An 18178-nucleotide genomic window follows, 5' to 3' on the forward strand; every position below is an offset into this window, starting at 1 on the left:
GATCATGTACACTATGATTTCTCTGAATTCTTTTTCAGGTAGACGGCCCATTTACTCTTCATTTGTTTGGTGTGATGGGTTTTACCTTGCTCCTTCATCTGCTGCATATTTCTCTGTCTTCTCATTTTGCTTAACTTACTGTGTTTGGGGTCTCCTTTCTGCAGGCTACAGGTTCATAGTTCTCGTTGTTTTTGGTGTCTGCTGCCAGTAAGGTTAGTTGAGTGGGTTGTGTAGGCTTCTTGGTGGAGGGCACTAGTGCCTGTGTTCTGGTGGATGAGGCTGGATTTTGTCTTTCTGGTGGGTAGGTCTGCTTCTGGTGGTGCGTTTTGGCGTGTCTGTGAACTTTATGATTTTAGGCAGCTTCTATGCTAATGGGCGCCTCCTGTTCCTGTCTTGCTAGTTGTTTGGCATGGGGTGTCCAGCACTGGAGCTTGCTGGTCATTGAGTGGAGCTGGGTCTTAGCGTTGAGATGGATATCTCTGGGAGAGCTCTCGCCAATTGATATTGTGTGGGGCCAGGAGGTGTCTGGTGGCCCAGTGTCATGAACTCTGCTCTCCCACCTCAGAGGCTCAAGCCTGACTGCTAGCTGGAACACCAAGACCTTGTCAGCCAACTGTGGGGTTTCTTGCCTTTTGGGAAGTCTGAGGTCTTCTGCCAGCATTTAGTAGGTGTTCTGTAGGGGTTGTTCCACATGTAAATGTATTTTTGATGTATTTGTGTGGAAGAAGGTGATCTCCACATCTTCCTCCTCCACCATCTTGAAGGTCCTCTTCCTATTTGCTCTTCATTTGTTTGGTTTGTTGGGTTTTTACCTTGCTACTTCATCTGCTACATATTTCTCTGTTTTCTCATTTTGTTTAACTTATTGTGTTTGAGGTCTCCTTTTCACAGGCTGCACTTTCTTAGTTCCTGTTATTTTTGGTGTCTGCCCCCAGTGGGTGAGGTTGGTTCAGTAGCTTGTGTAGGCTTCCTGCCAGAGGGGACTGGTGCCTGTGTTCTGGTTGTTGGGTCTGTATCATGTCCTTCTGGTGGGCAAGGCTGCATCTCATGGTGTGTTTTGGAGTGTCTGTGAACTTAGTATGACTTTAGGAAGCCTCTCTGCTAATGGGTGTGGTAGTATTCCTATCTTGCTAGTTGTTTTGCATGGGGTGTCCAGCACTTGATCTTGCTGGCTGTTGGGTGGAACTGGGTATTAGTGTTGAGACAAAGATCTCTGGGAGAGCTCTCATCAGTTGACATTATGTAGGGCCAGGAACTTTCTGGTGGTCCAATGTCCTGGACTCAGCTCTCCCACCTTCAAGTCTCAGGCCCAACACCTGGCTGGTGCACTAAGACCCTGCCAGCCACATAGCTCAGAAGAAAGGAAGAGAGCAAAAAAGAAAAACAAACTAGAAAGCAAAAACAAAAAACCAAAATGATGAAACCCTAGGACAAATGGTAAAAGCAAAACTATACAGACAAAATCACACAAAGAAGCATACACATACACGCTCACAAAAAGAGAAAAAGGAAAATATATATATATATATATATATATATAAAGGAAGAGAGCAGCCAAAGCAGTAATCAAATCCACCAATGATAGTAAGCACTAAATATTATACTAAGATAAACATAAAACCAGAAAAAAATTAGACACAGAAAGCAAACTCCCAGCTCTACATTTGCTCCCCGAGTCCACTGCCTCAATTTTGGGAACATTCATTGTCCAGGTATTCTTCAGTTGCAGTGTTTATCAAGTTGATTGTGGTGATTTAATCTGCTGCTCCTGAGACTGCATGGAGAAATTTCCCTTTCTCTTCTTTGTTTGCACAGCCCCTGGGGTTCAGCTTTGGTTTTGGCCCTGCCTCTGCATATAGGCAGCCCTCAGGTGTCTGTTCCCCACCCAGACAGGGAGGGCTTAGAACAGCAGCTGATCAGGGCTCTCTTACTCTGGCCGGGGGGAGAGAGGGGTACGGTAGTCATAATTGGAATGTGGGGTGAGCCTGAGGTGGCAGAGGCCAGCGTGACCTTGCAACAGGCTGAGGCGCACTGTGTGTTCTCCTGGGGAAGTTATCCCTTGATCTTGGGCCCCTGGCAGTGGCATGCTTCACAGGCTCCCTGGGGGGCTGTCGATACTGACTTGCACTTGCACACAGGATTCTTGGTGGCAGCAGCCCAGCCTTAGCATTTCATGCCTGTTTCTGGGGTCCGAGCTGGTAGCCAGAGCTTGCGCCTGTCTCTGGAGTCTGTTTAGGTGGTGTTCTACCTTCTGTGGGCAGACAGGGAAGGAATCCACTCTCCTGACACACCCTGAAACAATGGTCTCTTGCCTCTTAGGCAGGTCCAGACATTTCCTGGACTCCCTCCTGGCTAGCTGTGGTGCACTAGCCCCTTTCAGGCTGTGTTCACGCAGCCAACCCCAGTCCTCTCCCTGGGATCTGACCTCGGAAGCCTCAGCCTCAGCTCCCAGCCCCCACCTGCCCCAGCGGGTGAGCAGAGAAGCCTCTTGGGCTGGTGAGTGCTGGCCGGCACCGGTCCTCTGTGTGGGAATCTCTCCGCTTTGCCCTGCGCACCCCTCTTCTATGCTCTCCTCCATGGCTCCAAAGCTTCCTACCCGCCCACCCCACGTCTCCACCAGTGAAGGGGCTTTCTAGTGTGTGGAAACTTTTTCTCCTTCACAGCCCCCTCCCAGAGGTGCAGGTCCTGTCCCTATTCTTTTGTCTCTGTTTTTCCTTTTTTCTTTTGCCCTACCCAGGTATGTGGGGAGTTTCTTGCCTTTTGGGAGGCAGCATTCAGTAGGTGTTCTGTAGGAGTTGTTCCACATGTAGATGTATTTTTCATGTATTTGTGGAGGGGAAGGTGATCTCCATGTCTTTCTCCTCTGCCATCTTGAAGGTCTGTTGCTTAGCTTTATTTTGCCTAATGAGATTTAACTTAAGATTCTCTTCTTAAGCCAAATCCAGGTCATTTTTCTTATTTGCAAAGTGTGCCTTCACAGGCTTCTGCAGCACAGCTGATTTGTTTTGTTTAAGGTCTTTGAGTTTAACAGCAAGTCTCCTGTGGGTTGTCAGCAAGCTGGGAGACACTGGTCATCTGAGTGAATCCAAACCAGAAACCAGACTTTTTTGTCCTTTGTGCTTATTATAGTTTCACTTGCTCATTGGGTACCATTACCCACTTCTGTGGGTCTCCATTCTGTGGAGGTACTACAGCGGGCACTTCAGAAGAGAGTTCCTAATGTGAAACAGCTGCACCAGCACCTCAGCTTAGATGCTGTGGGTGACTCTCCATGTTTATTTTTAAATAAACTTTTATTTTTCAATTGTAACATGAAGTAAAGTTTAGTAGGGTCATGGTCTTTGGACCAGGACCATGTAATTGACCTAATTTTTTTTCTTTTTTTTTTTTGCGGTATGTGGGCCTCTCACTGTTGTGGCCTCTACCCTTGCGGAGCACAGGCTCCGGACGCGCAGGCTCAGCGGCCATGGCTCACTGGCCCAGCCGCTCCGCGGCATGTGGGATCTCCCCAGACCGGGGCATGAACCCGTGTCCCCTGCATCGGCAGGCGGACTCTCAACCACTGCGCCACCAGGGAAGCCCTTGACCTAATTTTCAATCTTGGTTCTGCCACCTGCTTGTGTTTGGCCCTTCTGCTAGTTACTAGGCATTTCTGTGCCTCACTTTCCTTTTCTGTGAAACAAGAGGCTCTGAGTCTTGTGAGGAATAAAGAAGACATGCTGGGGCTTCCCTGGTGGTGCAGTGGTTGGGAGTCTGCCTGCCAATGCAGGGGACTATGGGTTCGAGTCCTGGTCTGGGAGGATCCCACATGCCTAGGAGCGGCTGGGCCCGTGCGCCACGGCTACTGAGCCTGCGCGTCTGGAGCCTGTGCTCCACAACGGGAGGGGCCGCGATGGTGAGAGGCCCGCGCATCGCGATGGGGAGTGGCCCCCGCTTGCCATAACTGGAGAAAGCCCTCGCACAGAAATGAAGACCCAACACAGCAAAAATAAATAAATTAAAAAAAAAAAAGAATAGATTCTCTCCATAGAATCCATGTTATTGCAATTATCCAATCAAGATCCTGTATCCTATAAAAGAAACACAAAGAGCTGTGCTTGGTGTTTCATCTTGAAAGGAGTTTGACTTTAAAAAAAAAAAAAAAAAGAAGACATGCTTGCAAACTGTTAAGCACAGTGTGCAAAACTAAGTAAATGTTCAGGAATTTGTTATTACTGTGAGCAAGCAACTTACTAAGTTTTAAAAGGATTTTAAAAATGTTATGACATGGTACCTAGCCTCACGGAATTTATGCTCCAATGAGAACATTTGACATATATACTTAGAGTACAAGGGAATTTATAAGTGCTTTTTAGACACTTAAAAGCCAAACACTGTGGGGATGCAGAGAAGGAAAGGGTACTTTCCGTGTGGGATATTAGGAAGGGGTTCATGGTAAATAGGATGTTCTTGAGAGAGCATTAGGATTTTGTCTGGTGGGGAAGGAAGGCGAGGAAGGAGGAGTGGAGGAGGGAGAGAAGGAAAAGGAAGGAAAGGCTTTCCAGACCGAGGGAGCAGCTGGAGCAGCTGGAGCTCGGAAAGGTAAATAGTTCTGCGTGGCTGGAGCTGTGAGGTGTGTGGTGAATTGGGAGGTGAGAGTGGCAGGTGTGGTGAGGATAGAGGTATGGAAATCATGGTGGATTTACGAAGCCATGTTATAGCGTCTGAACTTTTTATAAGCCATGGTAGAAACAACATTTTAGGAAACAGAATCACATAATCAACTCTGAAGCAATAAGTTGGAGGATGCAGGGGAACTTGGAACTCCCATGTTTTGTTGTAGTCTGTGAGAGCAGTTCAGATGAGCCATAGTGAAAAAACTGGGTGGGGACATTTCAAGTTAAAGGAAAGACAGAAATAGATATATTTTAGAGGTGAACTTAAAAGGATCTAGTGACCATCTGGACATGGGTAGTGAGGGAGAGGGAAGTATTAAAGTAGAGAAATTTTGAAGACAGATGTTGGTAGGAGGGGATAGACTAGGGGCTGAAAAATCTCATGCCTATAAGGAGCAGACAGGTAAGGGAAATGAATGAAGGAGGCTAGATTGGGAATATGACAGGGAAGGGTTGATCTGTGGAAACTGCCCTGTCTGCTAAAGGAAACAGCCTCTATTCAGCCTCGACTAGTGATTACCATAGAGAAATTTATGTGTAGTGGTATCAGATCTTTCAGTTTTCAAGAGAAACTAAAATTTCAAAGTTGAAAGTAATTTCTCCTGATTTATTTCTTTAGATTTCATTTAAAAAAAAAAAAAAAACACTGTGTGGGTCAGACAAAACAGAGGGTGAGAGTTGAAAACCTAGGATGCATTGGTAATTTTCCTGATTGCCTGATATTCTCATCCATATATCTTCTAAAATTACTGCTTATGTTTCCATTTAAAACATTTACATGCACTTTTCCAATTGTTTTAGGATGAATAGTATGAATACTTACTGATTACTATTAGTATGTATCTCAAGCAAATAGTCCATTTGTGTCTGTTTCCACAGCGGTTTCTTTTGCAAGGCATGCATTTCAAGAGATCTTAAGATGTGATCAATACATCCAAAATATGGACTCTGAAATAAATGGATGGTTTTTCAGACTGGGGGATATATGTGCATGCATGCATGTTGCTGTTGTTTATGCAGTTTCAAGGGAAAATGTAGACAGTTGTATTTTTGAATAGATAACTTCTGGGACTTGAAATGCAAGAGCACAAAGAAGGAAAATTTAGATGAGAGCCCAAAGAAAGGAACAAGATCTGGGTAAAAGAGCTTTATTCAACCCAACCATAAAAATCCCTTATCTTCTGAATGGGGTAAGATGATAGCTCAACTGGCTTTATTTTAACTGGCATATTTCAATAAATACTGAAAGAAAAAATGCATTGGTGTAAGGCAGAATGGAGGTGTGATTTACAAAAATTCAGATCTTTCAATATAAGCATCCACATCAAATCTATGCATAATTTGTTTTTATGTAGCAAGCTTTGATGTCATTGAAATAACGGAAAATTTTTTTGATAGAAATATTATTTGTTTTGAAAAAATAAGAGTGTGTATTTCATTTCTGAGAAAAAAGCTAATAGAAGAGAGTAGGGTCTCAGGCATAATTCTGAAAGTAAAATGGATCAATGAATTTTGCTTCCAATCATTTCATCTTCCCAACGTGCTATTCATCTTACAGCCGGTTGCCTGGTAACCTGGTGATTATCAGGGGCAGTCATGGCATATCAACATTGAGGGTACAGCTGATTATGCATGTGATTCCTGCTCTCTTTCAGTCTGAATAGGTAGTGATGGGTGAGTCTCTGGTCTAAGAGGAAGGGCTTTGTTGGTGCAGGGAAAGAATGCTGGATATCAGATGATAATCCCACCTCTACCACATACTGGCTGTGACTCTTGGGAAAGTTATTTGACCTCAGACAGCCTCAGTTTCCTCATCTGTACAATGGAGGTAACTTTAGTTTCTACCTCTCAAAGTTGTGAATCTTACATGAGATCATGCATTAAAATGTGCAAATAGAAGTTACAATTATTTTAAATATTAACAGCCAGCACTACAGTCACTACTACTAAAATGAATAACGCATGCTGTTACTGGAGACCGTTGAGGTTATTTGTTATTGGAAGCTGAATTAAATAGCTAATGATTATATTTTATGAATCGTGTGGAATTCTTCAGTTGAAATTTAGAAAACCTGACTTTGGCCAGTTAAAGCCAAGAGGAATTTATTGAAGGATATTCATAGTGCATATATTCAATGAATGGCTCAAGTCCTTTATTTCTAGCTCTTAAAAATGGACAAAAGGGCTTCCCTGGTGGTGCAGTAGTTGAGAGTCCACCTGCCAATGCAGGGGACGCGTGTTCGTGCCCTGGTCCGGGAGGATCCCACATGTCGCGGAGCGGCTGGGACCGTGAGCCATGGCTGCTGAGCCTGTGCGTCCGGAGCCTGTGCTCTGCAATGGGAGAGGCCACAACAGTGAGAGGCCCGTGTACCACCAAAAAAAAAAAAAAAAAAAAGACAAACCCCCCCCCCAAAAAAACCAAAAAAAAAACCTAACAAAATATTTTTGTTTGAATAGGCACTATTCACAACTGTCTTCAAATTGTCCTAGTAGATACAAAAATCTATGAAATCTACAAAGTGAGCTGTGCCCCTAGGATTAGGTAATTCCCTGCCTGCACAACTGTATGGATTCCTAGACACTTCATAAGTCCTCTAAATATGGTGGAGATCTTGTACACTCTGTGTGGGAACCATAGTGCAAAGGAAGATCCTTGTCCCCTGAAAAGCTTGTCCTGAACCCAACTGCTGGGATATATCACTCTGAGTGGAGCAGAAGACATATTTGTACTGATGCATACAGTTTTCTTTTCCTGTTTTGGCATTTCCTTAATTTTATGGGTTATGCACTGACAGCACATACCACCTTACATTGTACACATACTTGCAATAAATTTTCCTCAGAGTGGTCTTACAGAAAAATACACTAAGATATAGCTTGGGGTGTGGTGTGTGATGATCAGTGTTGTGATTGGCAGAAAGAATTTCAGAGAACTAGACTCATTGCCTGAATTTGTTTTGGATTGAGAAAGTGCTTCTGAGGAATGGCTTCATTTATTCATTAATTCAAAAAATTATGATTATAAATGGCTAGAAACTAAGGATAGCGTGATGTGATGTGATGTGATGAGCAAGATCAGTACAGTTCTTATCCTTACTGAAGTAATACTGCAAAGACACTGTAGCAATTAAGTGTCATCAATGCTATGATAGAAAAAATATAGCCACTGATGGAAATGAGTAGAAAGAATGCCTAATCGAAGGGTTCTGGGAAGATGTTATTATCTTGCTTTTGATTTGGCTCTGTCCCCCTTTAATGAAATCATTGACTGTTTTACTCTGTGTTAGGCACCTAGACGGATTTCTAGGTAAAAACAAATATGGAACTCACATAGGAGCACAACTGCCTTCATTTCCACTCTAAGCTTTGGGCCAGTGATAAAGGAAGGTGGATGAGAGTTGGAAATGTGTATGACAAGGAAAGCACATGTCCCTGTGTCCTTGTTACAGGCAGAGATAGACAGATTTATACAGATAATTTTTCATAGATAACATAAAAATTTTAATTAAGATCTCAGTAGTCATTTAATACAGAACTCCTAAATGAAGTTGTTGTTGTTGTATTTTTTCATTTGTTTTGATCAGCAAATTGTTTCCTGGGGTGATAATGACAGACGGAATGGTTTGGCAGGAGGATGAGCATACACACCTCACGTTCATAGATAAAACCATGCTGGCTGATGGCTCTGAGCCACCGAGAAGTCTCTAGTCAAGGACAGGCTTGGTGGGTGGAACGGGCGAGTGGATTGCTGTGGTTAACATTGCATTTCAGTGGAGACCTTCAAGGTGGCGGAGGAGTAAGACGTGGAGATTGCCTTCCTCCACACAAATACATCAAAAATATATCTAAATGTGGAACAACTCCTACAGAACACCTACTGAACACTGGTAGAAGACCTCAGACCTCCCAAAAGGCAAGAAACTCCCCACGTACCTGGGTAGGGCAAAAGAAAAAAGAAAAAACAGAGACAAAAGATTAAAGATGGGACCTGCACCTCTGGGAGGGAGCTGTGAAGGAGGAAAGGTTTCCACACACTAGGAAGCCCCTTCACTGGCGGAGACGTCGGTGGTGTGAGGAAAGCATCAGAGCCACAGAGGAGAGCGCAACAGGGGTGCAGAGGGCAAAGTGGAGAGATTCCTGCACAGAGGATCAGTGCCGACCAACACTCACCAGCCAGAGAGGTTTGTCTGCTCATTCACTGGGGCAGGTGGGGGCTGGGAGATGAGACTGGCTTCAGAAGTCAGATCCCAGGGAGAGGACTGAGGTTGGCTGCGTGAACACAGACTGCAGGGGGCTAGTGCACCACAGCAAGCTGGGAGGGAGTCTGAGAAAAAGTCTGGGACTGCCTAAGGGGCAAGAAACTATTGTTTCAGGGTACACGAGGAGAGGGAATTCAGAGCACTGCCTAAAACAGCTCCAGAGATGGGTGCGAGCTGCAGCCATCAGTATGGACACCAGAGATGGACATGAAACACTAAGACTGCTGCTGCTGCAGCCACCAAGAAGCCTGTGTGCAAGCACAGGTCACTATCCACACCTCCCCTCCCGAGAGCCTGTGCAGCCCACCACTGCCAGGGTCCCGTCATCCAGGGGCAATTTCCCCAGGAGAACACACGGTGCACCTCAGGCTGTTGCAATGTCACGTCAGCCTCTGCCTCTGCAGGCTGGCCCCACATTCTGTACCCCTCCCTCCCCCTGGCCTGAGTGAGCCAGAGCTCCCTAATCAGCTGCTTCTGTAACCCCGTACTGTCTGAGCGAAGAACAGATGCCAGAGGGTGACCTAAATGCAGAGGCAGGCCTAAATCCACAGCTGAAACCAAGGAGCTGTGCGCAAAAAGAAGAGAAAGGGAAATCTCTCCCAGCAACCTCAGGAGCAGCAGATTAAATCTCAACAATCAACTTGATGTACCCTGCATCTGCGGAATATCTGAATAGACAACGAATCATCCCAAAATTGAGGCAGTGGACTTTGGGAGCAACTTTAGACTTGGGGTTTGCTTTCTGTACCTAATTTGTTTCTGGTTTTATGTTTATTTTATTTTAGTGTTCAGAGTTTATTATCATTGGTAGATGTGTTTATTGGTTTGGTTGCTCTCTTCCTTTATATACATATATAGATATATATATATAAATTTTTCCTTTTTTTCTTTTTGTGAGTGTGTATGTGTATGCTTCTTTGTGTGACTTTCTCTGTATAGCTTTGCTTTTACCATTTGCCCTAGGGTTCTCTCTGACCTTTTTATCTTGATTACTTTTTAATTATTTTTTATTTTTAACGACATTTTTAATTTTAATTATTTTATTATTTGCTTTCTTTCTTTCTTTCTTTCTTTTCTTTCTTTCTCCCTTTTTTTCTGAGCCACGTGGTTGACAGGGTCTCGGTGCTTCAGCCGGGTGTCAGGCCTGTGCCTCTGAGCTGGGAGAGTCGAGTTCAGTACATTGGTCCATCAGAGACCTCCTGGCTCCACATAATAACAAATTGCAAAAGCTCTTCCAAAGACCTGCATCTCAATGCTAAGACCCAGCTCCACTCAATGACCAACAAGCTGCAGTGCTGGACACCCGATGTCAAACAACTAGCAACACAGGAACACAACCCCACCCATCAGCAGAGAGGCTGCCTAAAATCATAATGAGTCCACAGACACCCCAAAACACACCACTGGCCGAGGTTCCGGCCACCAGAAAGACAAGATCCAGCCGCATCCACCAGAACACAGGCAGCAGTCCCCTCCACCAGGAAGCTTACACAACCCAGTCAACCAACCTTACCCACTGGAGGCAGACACCAAAAACAATGGGAACTGCGAAACTGCAGCCTGCTAAAAGGAGACTCCAAACACAGTAAGTTAAGCAAAATGAGAAGACAGAGAAATGCACAACGGATGAAGGAGGAAGGTAAAAACCCATCAGACCAAACAAATGAAGAAGAAATAGGCAGTATACCTGAAAAAGAATTCAGAGTAATGATAGTAAAGATGACACAAAACCTTGGAAATAGAATGGAGAAAATACAAGAAACGTTTAACAAGGACCTAGAAGAACTAAAGAGCAAACAAACAATGATGAACAACACAGTAAATGAAATTTAAAATTCTCTAGAAGGAATGAATAGCAGAATAACTGAGGCAGAAGAACGGATAAGTGACATGGAAGATAAAATAGCAGAAATAACTACTACAGAGCAGAATAAAGAAAAAAGAATGTAAAGAATTGAGGACAGTCTCAGAGACCTCTGGGACAATATTAAATGCAACAACATTCTAATTATAGGGGTCCCAGAAGAAGAAGAGAAAAAGAAAGGGACTGAGAAAATATTTGAAGAGATTATAGTTGAACACTTCCCTAATATGGGAAAGTACATAGTCAATCAAGTCCAGGAAGCACAGAGAGTCCCATACAGGATAAATCCAAGGAGAAACATGCCAAGACACATATTATCAAAGTATCAAAAATTAAATACAAAGAAAAAACATTAAAACAGCAAGGGAAAAACAACATATACATACAAGGTAATCCACATAAGGTTAACAGCTGAACTTTCAGCAGAAACTCTACAAGCCAGAAGGCAGTAGCAGGACATATTTAAAGTGATGAAAGGGAAAAACCTACAATGAAGATTACTCTACCCAGCAAGGATCTCATTCAGATTAGATGGAGAAATTAAAAGCTTTACAGACAAGCAAAAGCTAAGAGAATTCAGCACCACCAAACCAGCTTTACAACAAATGCTAAAGGAACTTCTCTAAGCAGGAAACACAAGAGAAGGAAAAGGCCTACAATAACAAACCCAAAACAATTAAGAAAATGATAATAAGAACATACATATTGATAATTACCTTAAATGTAAATGGATTAAATGGTCCAACCAAAATACATAGACTGGCTGAATGGAAACAAAAACGATACCTGTACATATGCTGTCTACAAGAGATTCATTTCAGACCTAGGGACACATACGGACTGAAAGTGAGGGGATGGAAAAAGATATTCCATGCAAATGGAAATCAAAAGGGAGCTGGATTAGCAATTCTTATATCATACAAAGTAGATTTTAAAATAAAGACTATTATAAGAGACAAAAAAAAAGCCACTACATAATGATCAAGGGATCAATCCAAGAAGAAGATATAACAATCATAAATATTTATGCACCCAACATAGGAGCATCTCAATACATAAGGCAAATGCTAACAGCCATAAAATGGATATTGACAGTAAAAAAATAATAGTTGGGGACTTTAACACCGTACTTTCACTGATGGACATATCATCCAAAATGAAAATAAATAAGGAAACACACGCTTTAAATGATATATTAAAAAAGATGGACTTAACTGATATTTATAGGACATTCCATCCAAAAACAACAGAATACCCTTTCTTCTCAAGTGCTCATGGAACAATTTCCAGGATAGATCATATCTTGGGTCACAAATCAAGCCTTGGTAAATTTAAGAAAATTGAAATCATATCATGTATCTTTTCCAACCACATTGCTATGAGACTAGATATCAGTTACAGGAAAAAAATCTGTAAAAATTACAAACATATGGAGGCTAAACAATACACTACTAAATAACCAAGAGATTACTAAAGAAATCAAAGAAGAAATCAAAAAATACCTAGAAACAAATGAAAATGAAAACGTGATGACACAAAACTTATGGGATACAGCAAAAGCAGTTTTAAGAGGGAAGTTTATAGCAATACAATCCTACCTCAAGAAACAAGAAACACCTCAAGTAAACAAGCTAACCTTATACCTAAAGCAATTAGGGAAAGAAGAGCAATGAAACCCCAAATTTAGCAGAAGGAAAGAAATCATAAGGATCAGATCAGAAATAAATTTAAAAAAATGAAGGAAACAATAGCAAAGGTCAATAAAACTAAAAGCTGGTTCTTTGAGAAGATAAACAAAATTGATAAACCATTAGCCAGACTCATCAAGAAAAATAGGGGAAGACTCAAATCAATAGAATTAGAAATGAAAAAGGAAAAGTAACAACTCATACTTCAGAAATACAAAGAATTATCAGCAATTACTATGAGCAAATATATGTCAAAAAATGGACAACCTGGGCTTCCCTGGTGGCGCAGTGGTTGGGAGTCCGCCTGCCGATGCAGGGGACACGGGTTCGTGCCCCGATCCCGGAGGATCCCACATGCCGCGGAGCGGCTGGGCCCGCGAGCCATGGCCGCGGAGCCTGTGTGTCCGGAGCCTGTGCTCCGCAACGGGAGAGGCCACAGCAGTGAGAGGCCCGCGTACAGCAAAAAAAAAAAAAAAAAAAAAAAAAAAAAAAAAAAAAAAAAAAAAGGACAACCTGCAAGAAATGGACAAATTCTTAGAAAAGTACAACCTTCTGAGACTGAACCGGAAGAAATAGAAAATATAAACAGACCAATCACAAGCACTGAAACTGAGACTGTGTTTAAAAATTTTCCAACAAATAAAAGCCCAGGGCCAGATGGCTTCACAGGCGAATTCTATCAACATTTAGAGAAGAGCTAACATCTATCCTTGTCAAACTCTTCCAAAATATAGCAGAGGGAAGAACACTCCCAAGCTCATTCTACGAGGCCACCATCACCCTCATATGAAAACCAAACAAAGATGTCACAAAGAAAGAAAACTACAGGCCAGTATCACTGATGAACATAGATGCAAAAATCCTCAACAAAATACTCGCCAACAGAATCCAACAGCACATTAAAAGGATCATACACCATAATCAAGTGGGGTTTATCCCAGGAATGCAAGGATTCTTCAATATATGCAAATCAATCAATGTGATTAACCATATTAACAAATTGAAGGAGAAAAACCATGTGATCATCTGAACAGATGAAGAAAAAGCTTTTGAAGAAATTCAACACCAATTTATGATAAAATACCCTCCAGAAAGTAGGCATAGAGGGAACTTACCTCAACATAATAAATGCTGTATATGACAAACCCACCGCTAGCATCATTCTCAATGGTGAAAATCTGGAACCGTTTCCTCTACGATCAGGAACAAGACAAGATTTTCCATTCTCAACACTATTATTCAACATAGTTTTGGAAGTTTTAGACACAGAAATAAGAGAAGAAAAAGAAATAAAAGCAATCTAAATTGGAAAACAAGAGTAAAGCTGTCACTGTTTGCAGATGATGTGATACTATACATAGAGAATCCTAAAGATGTACCATAAAACTACTACAGCTAATCAATGAATTTGGTAAAGTAGCAGGATACAAAATAAATGCACAGAAATGTCTTGCATTCCTATACACTAATGATGAATAATCTGGAAGAGAAATCAAGGAAACACTCCTATATACCCCTGCAACAAAAGAATAAAATACCTAGGAATAAACCTACCTAAGGAAACAAGAGTCATGGATGCAGAAAAGTATAAGACAGTAATGAAAGAAATTAAAGATGATACAAACAGATGGAGAGATATACCATGTTCTTGGATTGGAAGTATCAATATAGTGGAAATGACTATACTACCAATGCAATCTACAGATTCAATGCAATCCCTATCAAACTACCAATGGCAGTTTTCACAGAACTAGAACAAAAAACTTCACAATTTGTATGGAAACACAAAAGACCATGAATAGCCAAAGCAATCTTAAGGAAGAAAAATGGAGCTGGGGGAATCAGGCTCCTGGATTTCAGACTATGCTACAAAGCTACAGTAATCAAGACAGTATGGTACTGGCACAAAAACAGAAATGTAGACCAATGGAACAGGATAGAAAGCCCAGAGATAAACCCATGCGCCTATGGTCACCTTATTTTTGATAAAAGAGGCAGGAATATACAGTGGCGAAAAGACAGCCTCTTCAATAAGTGGTGCTGGGAAAATTGGACAGCTACATGTAAAAGAATGAAATTAGAACACTTCCTAACACCATACACAAAAATAAACTCAAAATGGATTAAAGTCCTAAATGTAAGGCCAGACACTATCAAACTCTTAGATGAAAACATAGGCAGAACCCTCTAGGACAGAGATCACAGCAGGATCCTTTTTGACACACCTCATAGAGAAATGGAAATAAAAACAAAAATAGACAAATGGGGCCTAATGTAACTTAAAATCTTTTGCACAGCAAAGGAAACCATAAAAAACACAAAAAGACAACCCTCAGAATGGGAGAAAATACTTGGAATTGAAGCAACTGACAAAGGATTAATCTCCAAAATTTACAAGCAGCTCATGCAGCTCAATATCAAAAAAAACAAACAACCCAATCCAAAAATGGGCAGAAGACCTAAATAGACATTTCTCCAAATAAGGTATACAGATTGCCAACAAACACATGAAAGAATGCTCAATGTCACTAATCATTAGAGAAATGCAAATCAAAACTGCAATGAGGTATGACCTCAGACCAGTCAGAATGGCCATCATCAAATAATCTAGAAACAATAAATGCTGGAGAGGTGTGGAGGAAAGGGAACCCTCTTGCACTGTTGGTGGGAGTTTAAATTGATACAGCCACAATAGAGAACAGTATGGAGGTTCCTTATAAAACTAAACATAGAACTACCATAGGACCCAGCAATCACACTACTGGGCATACACCTTGAGTAAACCATAATTCAAACAGAGTCATTTACCAGAATGTTCGTTGCAGCTCTATTTACAATAGCCAGGACATGGAATCAACGTATGTGTCCATGATAGATGAATGGACAAAGAAGATGTGACCCATATATACAGTGGAATATTACTCAGCCATTAAAAGAAATGGAGTTATTTGTAGTGATGTGGATGTACCTAGAGTCTGTCATACAGAGTGAAGTAAGTCAGAAAGAGAAAAACAAATACTGTATGCTAACACATATATATGGAATCTAAAAAAAAAAAATGTCATGAAGAACCTAGGTACAAGACATGAATAAAGACACAGACCTACTAGAGAATGGACTTGAGGATACTGGGAGGGGGAAGGGTAAGCTGGAACAAAGTGAGAGTGGCATGGACATATATACACTACCAAACGTAAAATAGATAGCTAGTGGGAAGCAGCCGCAGAGCACAGGGAGATCAGCTCTGTGCTTTGTGACCACCTAGAGGGGTGGGATAGGGAGGGTGGGAGGGAGATGCAAGAGGGAGGAGACATGGGGATATATGTATATGTATATGTATAGTTGATTCACTTTGTTATATAGCAGAAACTAACACACCATTTTAAAGCAATTATACTCCAATAAAGTTTTTAAACAAACAAACAAAAAACACCCCCAAAAATTGCATTTTAGCACAGACATCCAAGGGTGCCAAGAACGTGACAGCATGACAGATAGTGAGAGAGGAAGCCAAGGCAGTTAGGGGTGGCCTCCAATTCATGGTTGACAGCCAGGGATAATTTGTGGTTAACAGATCAGGAAAACTCACAGCCTATACAGGCGTCCTCACTCTGAAAGTGTTGTGAGTGAGATTGTCTGAGTGCAGTCTGTGCCTAGCTTTTTGGGGGTTTTGGGTTTTTTTTTTCCCCCTAGCTTTGAACTTTAAACACTGACTCTTTAGTGTGCCAGTATCTCTTTCTAAGTCGTCTTAAGTTACTTACCTCACTTTAAATAGTGATATATGTGATGTATAAGCTAGTTTATTCTAGACTTTAAGCCTATGTTTTGTTTTGTTTTTATTGAATTTTACTTGATTTACAATGTTCTGTCAGTTTCTGGTGTACAGCAAATTGATTTATATATATGTATTTTTTTCAGATTCTTTTCCATTATAGTTTATTATAAGATATTGAATATAATTCCTTGTGTTATACAGTAGGACCTTGTTGTTTTTGTATCTCTTAATGCCAACTCCTAATTTATCCCTCCACTCTCCCCACCCTTTGGTAACCATAAGTTTATTTTCTAAGTCTTTGAGTCTGTTTCTGTTTCATAGATATGTTCATTTGTGTCATATTTTAGATTCCATATATAAGTGATATCATATGATATTTGTCTTTCTCCTCCTGACTTACTTCACTTAGTGTGATAATCTCTAGGTCCACCCATGTTGCTGCAGATGACATTATTTCATTATTTTTTATGGCTTAGTAGTATTTCATTGTATACATATACCACATCTTATTTATCCATTGATCTGTCAATGAACACTTAAGTTGCTTCCATGTCTTGGCTATTGTGAAAAGTGCTGCTATGAACATTGGGTTACATGTATCTTTTTGAATTACAGTTTTCTCCAGATATATGCCCAGGAGTGGGATTACTGAATCATATGATAACTCTATTATTAATTTTTGAAGAAACCTCCATACTGTTCTCCGTAGTGGTTGTACCAATTTACATTTCCTCCAACAGTGTAGGAGGGTTCCCTTTTCTTCATACCCTCTCCAGCATTTGTTATTTGCAGACTTTTTAATGATGGCCATTCTGACTGGTGTGAGGTAAACATAAGGCCTTTGAATTGCCACTCACACTGCCTAGAACACTCTGTCCTCAGATTGTCAGCTTAAATGGCAGTTCTTCAGAAAGTCTTTCCTGAGCCCCTGTTTAAAGAAGTTAGATGCAATAGCTTTCTGTTATATTACATTGCTTTATTATCTTGTAGCATATATCACTTTTTGGAATTATCTTAGTTTTGTAATAGTATTTTTCTTTGTTGTAGGTGTCCCCTTTCTCGTCTGGAAACTCTCTGAGAATAAGGACTTTCTCTGTCTCATTCACCATTGGATCCTCAGAGCCTGGACTAGTCCCTGGGTTTTACGTCTCTCTGCTCCTTCAAGGCAATGATCATATTTTAGACAACTTGCCAAGCCTGATGCCCCAGGACAGTAAGTGATTCCCATTAATGTGTAGACTTATTTAATAAATACAATTGAGCTTTGTAGAAGTAACCAGTAGTGAACACTAAGTGAGCACCTTGTTGGAAAAAAGGGCCATTTTTCTCTTAATCAACTTTTAAATTAATTTAAAACCAGCTATTATTTTTGTATATTTGTGTGTTCAGCTTGCATTTGAGCATCATTTTGTGGCAGGTGCTTTGAGAAGTGAAAGAGATGAGTACAAGTAGTCGTTGCCTTTCAAAGTCTTCTACTCTATTCTGAAAGACGTGGGTGAAATTCATTTTCCTTTCTAATCTTTGGAAATGGTGCCTAGCTGTGTTCTTAGATAAATAATGCCTTTAAAAATGAATAAATGGATAAAAGTAAAAATCACTGAATGAATAAAAAGAGGTGAATTAAGTGATAGGAGTTAGAACCAGATGCAGCCAATCATCAAAGTCTTTGAGTCAGGGTGAAGGGATTTGATTGCATGAAGTCTTTGACTCATGAAGTAGACTTAATTTATTTTTCACCCAGTAGAAACCATTCACTGTTTCCTTGTGTTCATGTTATTGTTTCTTACTACCGTGGGTTGTTCTTGATGTCCCCATGGCTGCAATGCATGCTGATAATCTTTGTATGTTTAAAATCCATTCGCTGAAGATAAAAGCAAACATCATCATCTCAGTGAAATAGTTTACTACCTCCCTTGCAGTAAGAAATTTCTCCACCT

General features: G+C 41.1%; 1 long non-coding RNA gene across 1 annotated transcript in view; it reads left to right on the forward strand.

Moving 5' to 3' along the window:
* The first annotated feature begins 17298 nt into the window (after window positions 1-17298).
* The window catches only part of LOC309803873, a 237602-nt gene continuing 236722 nt past the window's right edge, over window positions 17299-18178 (forward strand). The window contains exon 1 of the long non-coding RNA XR_014294011.1: window positions 17299-17454. This is a non-coding gene — a long non-coding RNA (uncharacterized lncRNA). The remainder of the gene's footprint in view (window positions 17455-18178) is intronic.

This window comes from Mesoplodon mirus (assembly GCF_964341445.2).
Source record: "Mesoplodon mirus genome assembly, chromosome: 5".
Classification (NCBI taxonomy): Eukaryota; Metazoa; Chordata; class Mammalia; order Artiodactyla; family Ziphiidae; genus Mesoplodon; species Mesoplodon mirus.